The sequence below is a fragment of the Cygnus olor genome, chromosome 27, assembly GCF_009769625.2.
Source record: "Cygnus olor isolate bCygOlo1 chromosome 27, bCygOlo1.pri.v2, whole genome shotgun sequence".
NCBI classification, from domain to species: domain Eukaryota; kingdom Metazoa; phylum Chordata; class Aves; order Anseriformes; family Anatidae; genus Cygnus; species Cygnus olor.
The window spans coordinates 2,094,433-2,115,129 of record NC_049195.1 but is presented as its reverse complement, the minus strand read 5'-3'; the positions used below and the strand labels follow the sequence as shown (position 1 = coordinate 2,115,129).

At 43.3% G+C, this 20,697-nt stretch overlaps 1 long non-coding RNA gene across 1 annotated transcript in view; it reads right to left on the bottom strand.

Moving 5' to 3' along the window:
• Positions 1 to 6,379: 6,379 nt before the first annotated feature.
• Positions 6,380 to 20,697, bottom strand: part of LOC121060563 — a 112,132-nt gene continuing 97,814 nt past the window's right edge. Inside the window, exons 5-6 of the long non-coding RNA XR_005814863.1 lie at positions 7,123 to 7,277; positions 6,380 to 6,673 (exon numbers count right to left, since the gene is read on the bottom strand). This is a non-coding gene — a long non-coding RNA (uncharacterized LOC121060563). The remainder of the gene's footprint in view (positions 6,674 to 7,122; positions 7,278 to 20,697) is intronic.

Genomic DNA, 20,697 nt, shown 5'->3' with positions numbered 1-20,697 from the left:
TGTGAAATAAGATGGTAGTCCTTGCTCCACACAACACACAGCTTAAATACGCACCCTTAACACTCCCCAAATCAGGCATGATTTGCATTCGACAGATGAAGCAATGAGGCCAAAAGAGACAAAGACTTGCTCCCAGTCCTGAACTTGCTTGGTAGTAAAGCCTAAATTTAAACTTCTTTTCAGCTCCAATGAAAGGGCAGAAAAAATGACTCCCCACAAACAACAGTTCGTTATCTGACCAAGTTTTCAATTTGATATTTCATAGCAGGTATTTAGTGCTATACACAAAGAATATGAAAGGAATGACTGATGGTTACTTTCTCTTTTCTCTCCTTCACTCTCACCTGAAAAATCTAGCTTAGACAGATTTTTCATGGTCCATAAAATCTGTCTCAGTTGAACAAGTACATTTCCACGTAAGGAGCCATCTCATGCACACTCTGCTGATAAAAACTGAATAGTTGATAACTGATTATATGCCAATCACAGCATCATGGTTTGTTGGCTTGCAGAAGACAGGCATGTTTCTGAACCTTATTATACATGATCCCCAGAACTCTTTCTTTCAAAACAAATTCCATGTGGTGTGGTGAAATGCCTGCAAACTTCAGAGAAGCAAACAAATTTCCATTTCAGAAAAAAAGAAAAAGATGAAATGATGCCCTGGTTAACTTTTCTGCTCATTCAGAAACATTACAAACAGAAGAATAAAGAAAAAACAGACAGAGGAGAGGAACACATATTAAGGCTATTAAGGTTGGGCTTGAGTAAAGAGAAGAGGAATTTGGCTTGGTGGTGGAACATGGAATAAGAGTGACTTTACCACGGTGGGCTGTGCTGCAAAACCTGAAATGGGGCCAGAATGCTGCAGAGAGGTTTTCAAAACCATAGCGGTGAACTAATCTTACAAATGATAGATAAACCTCGGTCATATTTGCTTAGGTGAGTGCTTCTGCTTCACTCAGTCCAAAGGCAGCACGTCAGAAGGGAAGGATGGTCTTGAGGTTGTCCGAGTTGTTCACAAGAACTGCACTCAGAACTTGGACCTGGCAAATTCTTGGATAAATTCAGACTTACTGCCTTACAGACTCCATATATGGCTCAGCTTTAGGAGCCTAATGCAGTAAGCCAAATAGCCACCTAGACTCCATATTTCCCTTATATTCAAGGAAAGGCAAGATGTCCCTCAGAGCAGGAGACTACACCACCGAACAACGTGCCAAAGAGTCACTCCTCGTCTCATAATGAGTGGAAAACCCTCTTCTGCCACCACATTGACTTCATCTTACTAGCTGACAATTCCTTGGTACAGGGATTTACTACAAATTTCCATGGCTTTACCCCAGACAGAGCCAAGACTTCATGAGACTTCGGAGTCTATTCCATCCCCTCTATAATCACGTGAATTCTTTCGAATTAGCTTATTGGGGTCTTAGCTGGGAGTTAAGTTCTGCACCTTCTGCTCATATCTGAGCTAAAGATGATGATCACGGCATTTATTGGCTATAGTATCTCTTTTTTAGTACATTTATTAATGACTAATCCTCATGTGAGCGCTAGGCACCTTTGTGCTAGTCTTTTCATGCTTGCATTCATTTAACCAGGGCCAGAGATTAATTTCCCTTGCATTATCATTGCAGTGGTGACCTGCAGTAAATGTTGAGTTATGGCCAAACTTATCACGAGATACTGTTGCTGTTCATCATATCCAGCAATAATTCTCATTTTTACTCCATAGCTCAAAAATGGAGAAGCAGCGAGATTCCTACAGTAAATCTTGCAAGATATTGTCTGTTAACATTTAATGCGTGGCACCATGGCATAGTAAATAATTCCTTTTGTGAAACACCTAGAACTTATCCCATTTTATTATTCTTTGAACACTGGCAAAGACAAAACCAAAATCCAGCTTGTCTTGGGTATTAAATGATATCACTGAGATCATAAACTTCTCCACCTCACATGTACTAGCGCTGAGTGACATTCAGCTAGAAAATATGGATATGCATTTTTAAGGGCCCCAATGCCTCCCTCCCCCTTTTGTCTTTCTGGACCTCATCGTCCCCGTGTAGTGTGCACTCTGCCTTCCACAGCCATCTTTAATGTCTAGTGCTATATACTGTAATGAAACTACTTACAATCAGACGCTGAAAAGTCATCAATTTAATGACTTCACAGAGCATAATTGGTATTGTAACATGTACACTAAATAGCTGTTTGAGTGAGACATGGCTTCATTATCTTCACCCTAGAATCAAATTGCCCCCTCCCAAATGAAACAACACAATTCAATTAAAGAGATTATTTGCTTCTACAAAAATTTCTCCATAACATTTTTTTTTTTCTTTTAAACTGATTTCACAGATTCATCTAAGCTGGAAAAGACCTTTAAGATCACCAGGTCCAACCACCAAGCTGACCTACAGAGTCCCATCACCGAACCATGTCCCTTAGTGCTGCATCCACGCGTCTCTTAAATACCTTGTAGAGATCTACCAAATTGTTTATACTTAGATATATTGCAGACATTAAAGCTTACAAAACAACCTAAAGGCTGGTCCAGCTTGACCAGTTCTGCCTCTGAGTGGCAATAACAGATGCTATTTAGGCAGAACATCCAAATCATGCCATATCTTTAGTCTGTTCTCACATTTCCCCTGCATCCAGGATTGCTGTATTAAACAACTCTTCTAGCACCCATTTATGTATCAATTGTCTATGAATTTGTCTAATCCATTTGAACCTCCAACACTGTTTTTCTCTGCAACCTCCTGTGATAGCAAGTGCCAGAAATCCACTACCCTCAGAGTAAAGAAGTATTATCTGTTTTAAACCAATCTCCTAATTTTTATAGTGCTGAAGTTATACCTAAAATATTCAGATTTTAACTTGCCTAAAAAGAAAGTGGGCATTAACAGATTCAAGCACTCGCATTTTAAAATGAATTATTGTTTCTTCTATTATTTCAGACAGAAAAATGAAAACCAATGGGAAAGCACACAACTGGAACTCACATATGATGCAAACACAAACTTCAATCTAAGTATGCATTTGGAGGGCTTGAGGGAAAAATACCAGTAAGGAAAAGGAGTATCAACATGGAATTCAATAACTAAGGTCACACAAAATGGCTATTTTACATGTAAAGTGAGGGTACAGAGGGCAGGAGGGAAAAACAGCATGTGATGGACCCAAAACAAACCTCAAACTCACACCACAATACATATTGATAACGTGCATCCTCCTTTTTCTTGGGCTTTTGTGCCTTTAAAAACAGAGGATAAATATTTACTCTGCTGAACGCACACAAAATGACTATGCTGTGTGCTACTTTTAGCCAAATTTCATCTTCTCAGTATAGTACTGCAACAAGATACCATCCCATATTTGAACATATGCTTGCTTCATTAGCACTTTCACTTGCAGGGGAGAGAGATTGAATGCAGTTTCTGTGAACACTGCAAAAGATGTATGCCAGCATAGATGGAAACACTAATACCCCACAGTGACAAATCACTGTTTTATTTTAATCTCAAAGTTCTTTATCATGGATTGAAATAATCCAATTTTTCATGAAAGAGACTCAGGCACATACAGATCTAATCATCATAATTGAAAATAATTTTGTTGGAAGAATGTGTTAAGACTGATCAATAAGAAATCTTCGTGGTAGGCAGCATACAAACAAACTAGAAGCAGTAGCCAATTCCCGTCTCAAAGAGCTTATGACCCAAGTATGAAAGTGTCAGTGACAGATCCAAAAGCGGAACCTAAAAACAGAATAAAAAAGGCCTTAAATGGAGCCAGATGGACCCTGCCCAGTATCCTGCAGTGAGATTTCTGGAAAGGAATAAATAAACCTCAACACTGACATCTTACAAAATGCTACTGATTTCAAAGCTTGTACTGCTTTCAAAGACTTGACTTTCTGTGCTTGGTATCAAAGTCCACCACTGGAACACTGAGACATACAAAAATGTAGCAAATTTATCAGTAAGAATACCCAATAGAAAAGTGTTCGTGATGCCTATGGAGAAACTGGACTTTCCCCCGGGATGAGAGAAGAAACAGGGAAAAGAATGATTCTGGGCAATTTGAAAGGACCTCAGTGGAAAGTTTTCCTAAGGAAGCAGATAGTTGTCCAGATAAAACATACATGTCACAACCACCAAAACAGAAAAATTCAGTCAAGCAGAGACGAATTCAAGAGGTATCACAGTGCCTGCAAACTTGTATTCCTTGCCACAAAACAATCACAGGTGGAAAACCTTCCCTAGCTCTAATTGAAAGTCAAAGGCTCTTAAAGTTACTTACACATTTTTGAAAGCATTGCCTGAAGTGCTTTCTGTTTGCTTCTGATCCCATAATGCAACTTCCAGTCCTCTTGTAAGCTTCCTAATCCTTTTGCAGTTACAGCTACAAGTTGCCAATATAATTTTATGTCTGATCCCCCTGCTCTCAAAATGTGCTGCTGTGCAACTCCAAATGAACTCTGTTAGCACTGACCATGAAATCACTTGCTGTGATTTGTTTGCATATATATTGAAAAATCAAGTGATGTTAGTTCAGATTTGTGAAGAAGGGGTGGGGGGAGAGAAGAGAAAAAAACCTTAGTTGCCTACAATCCATAAACTCAGCAACCTGCTGCTTAACACTGCAGGGGGCTCTTCTGTTTTCTCCGTACCTTCTATCTATTTATGGTTCGCATAGCACTATCTAGTAAAACAGAATTAGCTTTGAGTTTATGCAGTGGCAAGTTTATTATAGATATAAACATAGCGGTCAGAGAATAGGTCGAAGAAATGTAATGAATGGGATCATTGAATTTCAGTCTAAAACCGTGAGGAACACACAAGAAGCTGATGCTCTTGTGCCTGACCCTTCACTAAAGAGCATCCCTTCTATAAGCAGCCCTTCTACTCAGAGAGGGCCCAGCTGACTGCTGGTATACAACAGTGTCGCTGCACTGACTTTTGCAGGACCATGCCAACTGAGGGTCTGGCACAAATATCATAATGTGAGGCTAGAGCTGACAAACACTAAGTAGAATAAAAGAATTCAGTCCCGGAGAAAATGAGAAAACAGTATTCTTCATTAAGAGCACTGCGTGCTTCTACCAGCTGATAGTTCCAAAGCGATGGAGAATAAATTCTGGTCTCAGCAGTTCTCCTGTATTGCACATCCAGACTGATAACTCCTCTGCACCCAGCAGCGTTTATATTATATTTAGGAGTGGTCCTAGCAAAGTACTGGAATGGTAGGACTAGGTCACAGTGCTACGACCCGAGTTTATCACTAAGCTCCGACTCTCGCATGCATTGAGGCAGCTTTTCCCCTCTGAATCACCACGCTGCTCACGTGGGCGACAATTAGGAGGAGGAGGAAAAGGTGGCATGGAACAAGTTGCGAATAGCAAATCAACGCAGCCAAGTCATCACAACATCTCGTATGTGCTCTGGATGGTGTGTTTTCCAGCTGCCTTCCTTCACTGTGCTCCATCTGATGCATGCACTATGCTCAGAATTACAAAGCACTGTAACTGTGAAGGTTAATAATTGACAATGGACAGTAAAGAGTATCTTAGCCATCTAGCTGAAAGTCAATGATGCTAAACGCATAATTGTCCAGTACAGCTATATTTGTTTCAGGTATACTGCAGAACATTTTCTCATGCCCAAGATATTACTCTCTTGCGATCGCAGGAATATCTGAACCAGATCAGCCTGCAAATGCTTCTGGAGGAAATTGGGTTTCTCCGCTCTATTAGGAGCATTCCATTTTTATGATTAAAATCAGAAAACAATGTTCTTCCCAGTTAAAGTGAAATGTGCAAAATACGACTTTCCTATAACTAGATTTCCAAATACTTATCTAAAGTGCTCTGAAAAGGTATTAATAAATAAGGATGAAAAATGAAAGCTGCATAGCAAGCATGTTTCATAAACTATATTTGCTGTGAGTTATGGACAACATGCTTTAGAGAAATAATAATAATACTTTACACGTCTGTACAGCACCTTTCAGTTGAGAGGCTTCCATAAATAAAATGCTGAGCCTTAATCAGAAAGGAAGGCATCAATTTCTCCATTACACAAAATCAGGTAAAAATCCAGGCAAAGACTAATAACCAGCCAACAGTTCAAACCATAGCCGACAAACTTCTGCATGGACCCTTGCTGACTGAAGTACTTTGGTATCTGCTCATGATCCGCTCAAAGCAAAGGCACAACAGGCTATAGCTAAAATTAAGCACGTACCCATGTGGTTGGAGTTTGTGTGTTTTGAGGATTTTTTGATTTTTTTTTTGCACTAGGATGGTTTGTTGTTCCATGGATAGACACAGAAATATAAAATGATAGATGGATTACTCAAGATTGTATCTCATTCTGAGAAAATGTATTATTTTGGAAGATCTTTACAGCAGAACAAGGAAGAACAACTGACAGATCCTAAAGGCATCTAGCCAACTGGTTCCTGCCATCATAATAGATATTAGGGAGCAAAATACTTGATAGTCTGGACTGAAGTGATTTAATCCAGCATCGCACAGGTAGGCTTGGGCTGAAGTCCCTTAGGCACCACATAGTCAGCTGGACCTGTCTCCATTCGTATCTCAGCAGGTAAGGCAGCTAACAGTCAAACTTTTTGGGTGTTTGGTGACTCACAGAACACACTGCGGGGAAGAAAAATTATGTTTTCACTCTAGTATGTGAGCATCGATTCTACAAGGGCAGACAAAAAATCCAAAAGATGAGGTACATACTGAAAACGTAATGCGACCGACAAATGGAAATAACTGAGCGGCCTTTTCTTCAACACAACCAAAAAACCCTAGGCTCCAGGACTTTGCATCTTCCAGATCACAGAAATGGAAGAGCAGCAGGCTTTTGTGGGTTACAAATGTCTAAAAATGTGCCATGTGGCTTATGATGAAGGACAGCTGAGAGGAAAGGGGTACAGTTGAATTTTGATTTAAAAAAATAATAATAATGAAAGTCCTTAAGGCAAAAAGAGAAGAAAAAAAAAAAAGGAGAGGGGGTTACTTGGCATACGGGGATATGCAGGAAGCTCTGAAAGACCAGAATAATGCACCATCAAAACACAACCTTTTTAAAAGAGTACCTTTTCTTCTCTGCTCAGGTTGTCGTCTTTTGTTCCATCTCATTTCAGTGACCATCAATACATCTGTCTTTTCCCTTCTCAGCTGGATGTGGTTGACAGTAATCCAATTGGATATAAGCCCAGATGCATTTCTTTCTTTCTTTCTTCTTTGTAATCTGTATTAAAAAAAAAATCCACAGAAGACAAGCATTACTTACAATTTGAAGTCAACCTCTATTTCAAAGCGAGCCCCCTCCCTAACAGAAAATAGCACAGAAAATCTATTACACAAATGAAGCTGACAAAAATTATTTCCTTTCCCCTCAGTTTCTGTTCTCTTTTAACATAGAGCAGGGCAACCTGACTCTGATAATCCACTCCACTAAATATAATGCATAAAAGCCTTCTGATCCATCTTTAATTAGCTAATAACGCTGAACTCTGCAGAAACAGGGCAGCCAACTTCTTGGTTCAAACACCGATGTGCTGAGGTTGGAAGGGACCCCTTGGGGATTGCTGAGCCCACCCCTCTGCTCAAACCACGGTCAACTACAACAGGTTGCTTGCAGTCTTGTCCAATTGTGTTTTGAATATCTCCGAGGACAGAGACCCCACGACCTCTTCCAGTATTTGATCTCAAACAATCTTTTCCTGCCAGGAGTCACAAGCCGTGGTCTCCATTTCCGAGCTGGCTCCGCACAGATCCTGCCCGTACCTCCTTCTGTACAGCTGGGGGCACAGGGAAGTCACTGAATCATCAACTCATTCAGGTTGGGAAAGACCTCTAAGATCAAATGGTCCAACCTTTAACCTAGCACTGCCAAGTCCACCACTGAATCATGTCATGAAGCTCAACATCTACACATCTTTTGGAGACCTCCAGGCATGGTGATGATCCAACACTTCCCTGGGCAGCCTGTTCCAACAATTTCACAACCATTCCGGTGAAGAAATTCTTCCTAATATCCAACCCTGGCGCAACTTAAGGCCATTTCTCCTCATCTTATCACTCGGTGCTTGGGAGAAGAGCCCGATCCTCACCTTGCTATCACCTCCTTTGTGGCCTCCAAGTGCCACAAGACCTGCCTGCACAGACCCCCATCTGCATGCCCTTCCCCATGAAGCACTCTGCAAAGTGCAGTGGTTTTTGGCTGTTTTGGGTGCACAAACCTCTGTGCTTGCTGATGCTGTGCTCCAGGCCAGCACGTACCGTGGGCTCGCCCCCCTACCTGCTGAAAGTCTGCATGACCCTCACGGTGACCCTTGGTTTGATTAACCGCTTTTGAAAAAAAATCTTTCTTCCTGATACGATATTTCTTTGTCGGACAGACAAAACTTCAATCTTGCGGTTTTAGAAAAGAACAACCTGGCCTTTAAAGCAAACAGATCAGAAATGGACCCCTGAGAGAAGCTTTCCAAGCTCCTGTACAATTTCAGCCCAGGCTGCAGACAGTCAGAGATGTGCTGAACTATCTGGGGGCAAAGGGCTGCTCTTGATTACCTCCTGAGATCTCCTAAAATTCAGTAGCTGCCTTGCCAATTCAGCACAGCCATGCTTTGGTGCCTAAGAAAGTATTCCTTCGGACTCACCTCCCTTTTTTTTCTTTTTAGATAGAAGTTAGCCATTACATCTGCAGAGAACAGGCTGAAAACATGAGTTTAATGCACCTTAAAGTCTCAGAAACCAGGACAAAACAAACAATTCTCCCTCCCAGCACTCCTCTCTTCCAGCACACCTGATTCCAAATTTCTGAATATTCAGAGCCCATAATGCTGCAGGATGTTTATTTTATTTTTTTTTTTTTCCACCTGCACAAAACGTGTTGCTGTTAGGGTAACGGGGGCTGACGTGTTCCTGTTAGATTTTTCACAACTGGCCACATCTGCACCTGTGGGAACTCAGCAGGGGCCAAAGGCTGTGCAGAGGCAAGGCCAGAGAAATCGCCAGCCAGGCAGCACCTCCCGGGTTTATCCGAGCATCTGCAGGCGCCGTGGAGCAGCCTGCTCAAGCTGGGGAAGCACCTCGCTGCTGCACACAGCAGCCTTCTGAGCCAGCTCGCTCTGTAACACCTGCAGAGCAGTGGGGACGTGGTAAACACAGGTTCCCTGCCTTCTGGAACTGCTGGCGTTTTGTTTTCCTCAAGTCTATGTCAGTTGGCACCGATGCGAACGCAGTACGAGAGAATTGGAAATCTCTGGCTCTGCCTTCTGTCAATTTAATCGACCCTGCTCTTATATCCATCTGCGGGACGTTCCTCTGGCCTCCCAAACACCAGCGAGCTGCACAGGCTCTATAAATGCCTCCTCCTCCAGCATATGCATTACAAAACACACTATTTTGTGCTCTTCTGAGCCAGCCAGCAGCTCCATGTTACGTAAGCTCGGGCAGAGATCAACATTTGTCACATGGATTCCTCTTCAGGAGCTCGAGGTGCCGGAGCTTTCCAGTTCTTCCCCCTCCAGTTCCGTCTCATCTGAATTTGCCCTGACACGAGGAAGGCCAGAAGGCTCTCTGCAGGGCAGTCAAAGAGGGCAAAACAGCCCTGGGTAACACAAAGAACTGGAGAAGAGCTAGGGAAACGTAAGTCCAATTTCTACTTCCACAGACACCTTCTCATGCCTTGAAAGGGATCGTGCAATCTTTCGAGACCTGATATTCTCACTAGTGCAAAAGGTACGAGTAGTTTTCCATTCTCACTACTGCCTCCGACACCAGGCTCGGTCAGCGCTTATTCTCGCTTCGGGCCTCAGGATATCACAGCTCTAACAGCAGCCACAGAGCTCATTGCTAACAGCCAACAAACCGGGAAACGCAGCCATTACCATTCCACAACCTCAAGTTCCCTGCTCTCAGTGGTAACGCCAGGGACTGCATCCAGCAAGAAATTTCCTTTCCCAAATTTCCAGCATCCCTCTGCAGCCACTAACACATGTCCAAGTACCAATTACCAGAAAAAAACAATAAATAAAGTTCTCTTATTTTTCATCCTGGGCTTTATCTGCCTCTGGACAACATTTAAAATAAAATGTTTTAATCAGAGATGGTTAAAAGTCATCTTTTTATTTATTATTTATGAAGCATTATTTAACGAAGCAGGTATTTTCCCCTCTCCCATTCCCTCCTTTGCTATGCATCATCACCACGGTCATTAATTTTAAATAGAGCTAATCACCATCTTTTGCTCTTTGAAAAAACATCTCACCCATCTGCACCGGCAAGACCTAACCACAGGGAAAACAGGGTTTGAGCCTCGTCAAAGTCAAGGAGGACAGCAAGGGAGAATGTGCTAAGATACACCCAAGCTGGTGAAGAGGAGGTGTAAAAGACACCATCTGGATAGCCCGCATCGCAGGGTGGATTTGCTCAAAATTAGGATAGACGAGGTTGAAGTGGTAATATTACTCCTCTCCTTCAGGGCAGCCACGGCTACTCCAGGTTTAGAAGGGCTGCACCAGGTCAGCCCCAAGGGTCCATCCAGCCCCGCATCAGCACGGCCGGTCGGAAGAGCAGCGCAAGGAACCACACAGGCAGCAAAACTTCTCCTGGTACACGCTCCTAGCCACCAGCAGCAGTGCTTTCAAGGTCTGTGTTGCCATATTTTATTAGATAAGCAACCAGCTCGAAGCCCCTGGGCACCAAAGCAGTTGCTTTCCCAACACCGCTCATGTTCTGGCAACCTATTTTCTTCCAGGAGGGAACCCGAACCAAGAAAGTCCACCAGCTACTTCTCTGGGGAGCCAGACGTGCTGAAATAAAGACATCACACAAAGTTAGAGGCTAATGCAGGGCAACAGGCTGGTAATGTCCCGGCTCTGTTATTCAAGGATAATTGAGCCCCACGTCTTCCAAGACAAAAGCCCCTGCCCAAAATCAGCTGGACTCTGGCTCATGCTAAATTAATAGAATTTAGGACAAAAAGGAATTATTAGCTCCCCTAGTGTGACATGCTATGCGGCATGCTCAGTATTGAGGTCAAGCTAAACAAATCCATTCCCAGGCCCTGAAGTCACAGTGAAACTGAAATGGACTTTTTTTTTTGTCATCTTTGTGTAAAGCTTCTTTTCATCTCTGGTCATTTCTTTGTGCCAATTAGTTGCAAATGAGGGAAGAGGCGGAAACCGCAGCAAATTTCTGTCTCCTGTTAAACTTACAGCTCTGTTTTACACACCTCAAAACTTCTCACACTTCAAATAAGCCAAGGACTAACTCGAGTATCTGAAATGAACCTCCAAACCTTTTGAATTTTCCCTGGCATATGCAGGGAAGACAGCTGCCAGTCTCAGTGTACATCCACTTAGACTGCCGTGCAGAAATACACAGAAACTATTTTATAACAGACTCTTTCTATGATTCAACTGAAGCTTCGGTTTCTGCGTTCGATGACTAAATATTGGTTACACGAGGAGGATTTTGGCCTGCTTTTTCCAGTGCTGATCACGGCATCTATTTGCTCCATTAACCGTGACGCCGATTTGCCTCTCGTTTGAGCGCTGCGGAGTCATCTGCATCTGTTTAAACTGCTGAGCGTTCACTTGTAATACTGCTTGCAGAAGCAGGAAGATGCTTGAAAAGTACCTAAATCCTGCTTCCAGCGACGCTGGTGCAACCCACGCAGGCTTCCAACAGAAAAACCAATGCATGATGCCAGCCTTAAGACCTCCCGTAGCACACAGGCGCTCCAGGCATACACCCAAAATCTTGCGCTAACCCCCAAAACATGTAGCAATCATTGCTTGCTAGCAAAGTAACTCCCCCTGCCCCATGAGCTGCTACCGTCCGGGGAAAGCTGGGTCCCCACTGCCTTGGCTGGAAGCCTGTGGAGCTGAGGCTGTGTTTCTCCCTGCAGGTGGCTGCGCTGCGCCCAGGCAGACCTGGGATTTCTTGAACGCTTCCCTTTCTGAACACGAAACCACTGAGCTGTTGAGCTGCTACTAAACCGTATTTGCAAGCTGGAAAGCAAACAGGAGAAGTAAAAATAAAATGAGCCAAGCAGGCTCGGTTATCGCAGCTTTGTTGCAAAGCTTTCTCCGGGTAAATTCAAGCTCGGCTGAAGGAACAATGCAGCCTCTCCTTGCGTTTCCCTGCACAGGGCACCTCTACAAATAAACATTTAAGAAACACAATCTTTCTCCCCTTCTCTCGCTTCCTACCGCTGTGATTTACAAGGTGAAATTAAAAATACACACATCCTAGAGCCTGGAGTTTTACATCTTGGGTCGCTGATTTATAAAAGCTGCCAGTGAATTTTAAATGCTCCGTTTTGATTTAGAAATCATCGCTTCAAAGTTGCATTTATCTCAAATATTCAGCTGTATTGCACATCGCTGGAAATCTGATTTATGTATTGCAGAATGTATGCAGATAGACTACAAAACATATTTATAGATCACTCCCCCTAATAATAATACATGCAGCTCACCCACCCAAAAGATATGCACGTATTCATATGTGCGTAAATGTAGATACGCGTAGATCTCGCATCTTTCTATTAAATCCTTCTTCACTTAACTACATTTTTTGATGGTGAGATCAGGTACCACGTCAATATATAATGAGAGGCTCTGTGATGTCTTCCTTCCACCCCCTCACCTGATCATTCCTGCTAACACGTATAAAATTCAGCTTTAAGCTCCATTTCCAGCTCTCCAGGTGCCTCTTTCTCCTGCTGCTGCTGTCAAAGGCGGAGGCTGGATCCCAGCACGAGAGCTTGGAGTTGCACGATGGCAACAACGGGCTAAGGAATTGGGTTCTTTACCCGATCCCTTTGGTAAGGGTGTGGGATTGCCTCTGTTGTCCCATCCTTTCCTCGCCAGGCTGGAAAGACGAGAGATTAAATCGAGCCACGAGGGCACTGCCTTCCTTACGTTTGAAAGGAAAAGACCTGCTTTTCCCTCTGGACTCATACAAGAAACACTGGAAGAAAAAGATGAAGGCCAGATCCTTCACAGGAAAATGGAGGAACTTTCAGGGGAGCAACTTTAACAACAGACTAATTTTCTTTTCCCAATTCTGTTCCTCTAAAAGCTAACGATTCCTCACCTCTCACATACAAAGCACATCACCTGCTAACAAGCATCACACAATGCCTCATCACCTACTGATTTTGATTAATTAAGCCCAACAGCAGCAAGGAGTTGGGTCCCATTGTGTCTGATGCCCTAAAAAGCTCTGGCCATTCAGCAGCTTTTCCTGCCAAAGAGCTCTCAATCTAAACCTGCAGCTTTTGCAGGTAGCAGAGCTTGGGAAGCGATGAGATGAGTAGTGCACACATAAAATAGATGCACGGACTGTTTTAGGCACTAGTCTTGGACTTCCCCACCTAATTTAGCTGTTTTCAGCTTAAAGTGCATTACACTCTTCACGCTACTGGACGTGCTGATGAATGACTTGACGGATAAATTATTGTTGAGGAAAAGGGTCGGAGGCTCACCCTGGCCTGGCGCAGAGCCAGGGGCTTCTCCCTGCTTCTCTCTTTGCTGGCTTCACTAAAACCTCCAGAAATTCAGCTACAGAAATCACACCTCCTCTCGCCCCTGCATCCCCCCTTCCTGATTGCCACAACCGAGACCGACTGCACGGAGGGGTTTGTTAGCAAAGAGCTCTCCTGAGGCAGTATCCCTGCTCCCCGGACAGAGCAAGCGTCCCCTCTAACCGCTGCCTCCAGGCTCGCTCTCTCCAGCTGTGATTTTTCCACTCAGCAGCACCAGAATTGATGCCCCTTGTGCACATCCCGGGGACGTTCTGAGGTTTCATTGATTCCTACTGCTTTGGGATCACCAGGCAGAAGGCAAGCAGAGGTGTGAAAGGGGTGTTTAGAGCATCTTGACATCGTGCAAAGGAGCAGAGGAAAAAAACAAAACAAAAAACTAGGAAACTTCTGAAATTCACCCTTATGCTGGCTCTTCTTTGCAGGGGTTAATGTCACTCTGTGCTTATGATTAAAAACCTGCTAGCCCAGTCATCTACAATTATTTATAGACTGAGCAGGTGGCATATATTGTGCTAGCAGCACTCTTCACGCTGATTAAGTTTGTGTTACAACCTCGTGTACACCGAGGGCTACTGACAGGTTCCTCCAGGTTAAACACGATGCTCTCCATCGAAGCAGAGGTAGAAGCGCCTTGGACTTTGCTCCCTCCTTCCCCTGAGAACATCAGGAACTAGGTATCTGGGGAGGGATAAGGAAGAGAGGACGATCCTCTTTAATCTATGCCATAGAGAGGAACAAATTCAAATTAGACCCACCAAAAAATTTGTTTTCCCAATCCAGGTTTGTACTAATCCAGCTCATAAAGGCTTTGCCTTGATTCGCGAAGCCAAGGGGGCGTCAATGTCCTTAGCACAGAGGTGCCGATGAAGCACAGCTTCTCATCCACAGTTACTGCCCCAAATAGACCAGGGACTGTGATTTTAAGGAAAAGTCACCGTGGCACAATGTGGTCTGTCTCCTACAGTCAGAATTCAGACCATTCTTTCTAGAGACCAAAGAGATGGGACTTATCCCCGAATAAGATTCGGAATTTCTCATGTTGTCTTTAACAGAGGGCTTCTATTTCACTCCACATCCGAGAGCTGGACGTGCTAAAGGAGGCAGGCACCTTGGGAAAGCCTTTGGAAAATGTGATGCCAAACCTCCCTGAAGGAAAGGCAGAACTGTGCACGAACATCAGAGCAGTCCTGTCCTACTGACCTTCTGTAGCCTCTTGCACCAGAGTTGTGCCAAACGGATGGAGAGAGCTACCAGTTCCCTTCTGCACGCTGGTGTCATTGAGGGAAGGGATTTCGGGGCTACCAGGGAACTGGACAGAGCATCTCTCCCTCCCCTGGGGAGTCCTTTCTATGCTAAAAGCTGTCAAGAGGAGAAAATGCACATGCAGAGGGAAGGAAGGGGAAAAGCGACTCCCAAGGGACAGTTATTTGCTCAACTTTCTGTGCAACAAATTCCCTGTGCACAGTACGTTTTGAGTATTAATAGGTATTTACGCAGCCAGAAGGCGGGTTTACGAAGACATTGAGCCGAGATAAATAATAATAAAAATATAATATGAGGGAATCCATTATCTGACTTAAAGCAGGGTAATTAAAAGCCGCACATTTCAGCTGCCAGAAGTGGTAATTCACGTCATGCTGCAACTTTACGGACACGTTTCCATTAACACCATCAGTTATGAGTAATATAATTTCCTCTTCACTGAGCACTGCTTACCGAATTTCACCTTTTCCTTAATAATGCACATTACTAAATTCTCCAAACAGTTGTGTAATTTAACTAGGTGTGGTAAAAACCCACTGATTAACCTGCCTGCAATTTGGAACATGCGAAGCAATACACAGAGTATGATTCTTCAACAAAAATTCAAATTTAGGAGAGCAATGGGATTTGGGGCAATGGTCTAAAAGGTGCAATTACGATAATATGCTAGGAAGGCAAAAGATTAAGCTTTTTATTATTCTGTAACATTTTTTATATTTTATTGCCAATAATTACATAGGTTTCTCCTCTATTTTCACTGCCTCAACATCTCCTAGGTTAATTATGTTGTCAAGATCATGTCAAAAAGCCACCGCTAAAATTATGATTCTCATTACACGATGATCTAATCAATTTTGTGTGGTAATTTTGGCCCAACCTATTCTACCAACATACACATCTTGCGCATGGAAAAATCTATTTCTCTGTCACACTGTATTATCCCGGTCTTCTTGTGCCACTACAGCTAAGAGCCTGTCAGCAGTGATCAACTGCAACCTCTTACGTCCAACACAGACATTAAAAAAAATCATTTCTGGCTGACACTTGACAGACGTTTTCATTACAGAGGCCAATTATATTTATTTGGATTTTCGGTTCCATTTGAATAGACGGGATCAGGCCTCACCCGTTATCCTGAGAGCTGTTAAAACTAGAGGCTGATCCAGGAACTAGTACCATGAATCTAAACCACTCCTGGAAAAGAAAAAATGCCTTGCTTGATACTTAGGTAACCAAACTAAGGATTTAATTTTACTGGCATCACAAAGCTGAACTACATTTTGTTAGCCAAGCACACAATTATTGAAAAATCTGCACCCTAGCAAACGTCAGAAGATGAGATACAAGCAAAAATCCCTGAAAACATCCCTAACAAATAGCTAAAACGACCATAATCTGTGTGTGAAGCCCTCTGTTTTATTGTTGATAATGATAACAACTGTTTAAATAAATGTATACAGGGTGTTATATAAATAGGGAATTGCCAGTTCCCAAGTTTTATTCTGGGACAACAAGCACTCTCCACAGGTTTAGCATAGGTGGAAATGTAAAATAGAAGGTCAGAAGCAAGTAGAAAGGTCAGATGTCTGGAGATGGCCAGCTGTAAAGAGATGATGCAAAAGTTGCCAGACTTTCTCATTCCCATGGTTAACTAGAAATGCTTCAGGCCTGCCTGCGTGCCCACATCTTGTGTTTGCTTCCTACAAACATTTCAGTGGTTGGCTTTTTACTGCCAAAAATGTCTTGGGAAGGGGAGTTTCAAAATGGCATATGCGAACATGCCTAACGACAATGTTTTAAAACATACCCGCGCTCAAGTTTTTGCTCCCGAACAGCTTGCGTGATCAGCAGTCAAAAATAATGCTTCATGGTTTACCAGGCTCATCACGGAATGAATGACGGAGTCGGTGTCACAGACTTGCAGCTCCTAGAGCAAGAAAGATGGAAGTAACTAATCCACTGGAGACAACTGCGACGTGCTCATGAGATGTGGCTGCTCCAAACAGCGGCAAGGCTGAATTACATTCCTATGCAAAGGCCAAAACAAGGCCAAAAGCATTGCTCACTGAAGTCCCACCAAGATCAAAGCAGTGCAGAGGGCTTGCTTTATAGCATGGAGAATGCCTAACACTTGAACTGAATTATTCAGCGCAAAAATATTTTCTGAGCTGTAATTACCTTGGCACACTTTACGCGAAGAGGAATACAGGTGGGGAAGGTATTAAAATCCTAATTTCTTTGATCACGATGCGGTAGTCTCTTGCAATCCCTAAACAGCATACATAACAATTTAAACCATGTGTGATTTCAAAGTAGAATTCAATATATACACACAAATCAGAAATCATGCAGTACCATTAAAAAAGATGGGTCAGCTCTGCACAGAGCAGCCTAACTCAAATGAATTCAGCAGAAGAATCAAAGCATGCATTAGCCAAGGATCAGGCACAAAGCAGTAGCTTGAGTTATACTGCTGGCAAGATACTGATTTTAAATGGGCTTTGCATCTAATAACAATTTGAACTCTCGTATAAAAACAAAAGCATTCCTTCCTTGTAGCACTCAGAACGACAAAATATTAAAGCAGGCTTATTCACTACCTGCCCTGAATTCCTCCAAACTGCAGAGCTGAAAAGTTGCATAAACCTTTATGTAAGAAATAGGGAAAATCAGCTCGTGGGGACAAACTGCCCTCTGTCTCTCAACCCAGCCAGGATCCATCCATCTCAGCTTGCTTTATAAATGGTATCAGTAGCTGTCTTCCCTTGCCTAGCACATCTCCTGCCTCTGGCTCTCACATCTCGCCCCTCTGGAGAGCACAACAGGTACTTCTGTTCTCTTAGATGACTCTTTGAGGAGCCTGGGCCAACAAACAGATCACCTCCTCATCTCCTGAAAGCCAGGAACCCACCCGAACATCTGTTGAGGTTTGACACGTGATAAATGCACTTCATACAAGCAAGCGACCGATGTTTCCTTCTGCTTAGCCAATGCCTCTGTAATTTTTCAACCGACAGTCAATCATCACTGGAGTGTAAATAGTTTGCTGTGTGGATTGGCTAAGCTACCTATTAATCAACCAGATTAAAAAGATGATGGCAAATCTCCAATAATTATGCAGTGTAATTAAAAGGCTGGGAAGCCTGATTTAGGGCTTATTAGCCCTCTAAGTCCTTCATTAGCCACATTAGTTTCCTGCATCAGATTCCAAGGGGAAAATATTAACACTGCGCTGCGAGTCACAAATATTTGACCACTACTTTTAAGTATTATGTTTACTCCTGAATTTTTTGACCTTGGGAATTTCAGTGCACAAGACCAAACCTGCAGTCTTTAAGTAGAGAAAAAACCATGCTTTACATACGGGAAATACCGTTTTTCATAGGTCAGGATAAAAACAAGATCAATGATGAATAACCTATTTTACCCTAATGGATGTTCCTCTGTACCTCCATTCTTCTGTCTTTAAAATGAGTAAAGAATATTGATCTGGCTTAATAAAAAATTTTGATATTCGCTTTCCATTCTTTTTTCATCTTGTGTGTACAAATTTATATTTTTTGGTATATGAACTCCTGCACCATGGCAAAAAGAAGAGTGGGCAAGTCAGTGATTTCACCCTCAAAAAGGTGACCAAAATCCAAGTCAGATATCATTAAATAACCTCGCAATCTGTTTGTCCCTCTTTAACTAGAGTCAGCCAATCTCTTCCAATTTGCCACTAAAGCTTAAGATGATGGAGACAAATGTAGATGACAAGGGCAGAGTTCACAGAAGCTGTCCTGCAAATCAATCTGCTTTCCTACGTGCAAGTTCTCCGAAAGAAAAGACTATTCTCCCCAAACTTAAATGCTAAACAGATTGCTCCAATGCACCGAGGTCATGACAATTATGAAGATGTGGAAATGACACCAGGAATCTCTAGAGATCTCAGGTTGCTCTCTCGGAGTCTGTCTGTGGACAGGGAGAGTTCCCCTGCGATCAGACCCTCCAACAGATCACCCAGCCTGGTCTGGTTTCTGCTCAGCAGCACGGGACTGTCCCCTCCCGACATATACGAGGCAGAGCTGTAAATCGTAGGACACAAATGCCAAGCCACAGAAGCTATTATTGCACAAACAGCATCTGGCACCTTTTGACGGGCTGCAGAAGCAGATGCCAGTGCACAAATGCCAGTACTTCTCAAGTGGCTCACCCAGTGTGATACCAACTGGCTACCTTCCCGCTATGCTCCCAGCTGCCAATGACTCTTCTGTGCAACCTCCTCACCTTTGAGCAAGAACTGACGTACAGCCCTGCAAAGCTCAGGAAGATATGCCATTTTTTTCTTCCGTAAAAACAGAGTTCTGCTGGGTTAGTGGTTTCTGTGCTGTAGATCAACAGCTCCCAGTGTCACCTTCTCATTTTCTCTGCTGTCTCCCATGTTGCGCTGGGATCCCAATCCTTCACCCATCATGGAAGCACAACCAGACACCTGACAAATCCTCCACAGGAACCTCTCATGCTGTAATTTCAGGTACCCATCCCCAGACTACAGTCACGTTTCTTAAGCAAGCCTTGTAGATCATAATAATTCATAAAATCATTAGCAACGTAGATCATAATAATACATAAGAGTTCCCACCAAGACAGAGGCACACCAGGTTCTACAGTTGACTTAGTTTCTCAGGTTAAAAACCCTGTTGCTCTGCAACTCTGCTGCTTTCATCATTTTTTTAGGCTGCAAGTTGTCTTGGACAGTATTGGCATAGTCCCTCTTAGCATGGTTCTGCTCTTTAGTTTTTAATGAACTTCACTGTTACAATCTGTGTTCGTTGAGAAAAACCTCATTTACATGATCAGATGGAGGAGCTGCCATTCAGCCAAGGACAGTCACCCAAGTGCACCACTGCCACCCACATCAGGGCAGGATTCGTGCCACCCACCAACACAGCACCTCCGCTGTCATACTCTGTTATCAAACAACTGTCTGTCCTCCAACACATCTGTAAAATGAGAAGTTCCTCCTGCCCTCCTTCTTAACGGAGCTTTCCAAGCCCGATGAATTATTATTTTGGCTGGGCCAGCAATGAGCTAATCAGAGCTGCTTGTTTCTAAAAGCCTCTAAAGCAAAATCCAGATTGTTGCTTGTCTCCGTCTCTCCGTGGTGCTAAGGCACCACTCTTCCTAGGATGATGCTTTCCTACAAAACAACATCCCTGCTGTAAAACGTGAAGGGATCTGTTAATTAAGTCAGATTGCCAGTGGCTCCTGGTGGGGAGGCAGCTGCACTGCATGTTCCAGTGTTTTAAAAGCATCCTGGTGTTCAAGAACATTGTCATTATTTTCTGTATGGCATCCTCCCGAACACCATTAGACACACTGAAACAGCACATTTGCTCGTATATCACGTTGCAGGTGATCGGGTCTCACTGGAAGGCTATGGCTGCATATCGCATCAACTTTGCACGCTTCCTTCCTCTCCACTCTTCCAAGTGGGCAGTGAGGGTGCTGGTTTTAAAGGGTTTACAGCCCAAATACATAAAAAAAAATGTAGATAACAGCTAAATCCAATCAACAGAGAGTCGGGGTGAGAAGTACAAGGTAACAACATACAATTATTTTCAGTGTTTCAGGCAGGCACAGCCATCCAGCTGCTCTGTCTTCGCTTGCACGTAGACTCAGTACAGCTTCATCCCCTTTACTGAAGCATGAAAAGGTCAACCCCCCAAAAGGCCCCGAAGCCACCAGTTCCAGCTGTAGGAGAACTGTTGTCATGTGGAAAATAGCCATAGATTGTCTGAAGAAAAACATTTTACAACTCCAGCCAGGCTTTAGGATGCTGTGGAGAAAGTCAGGGATT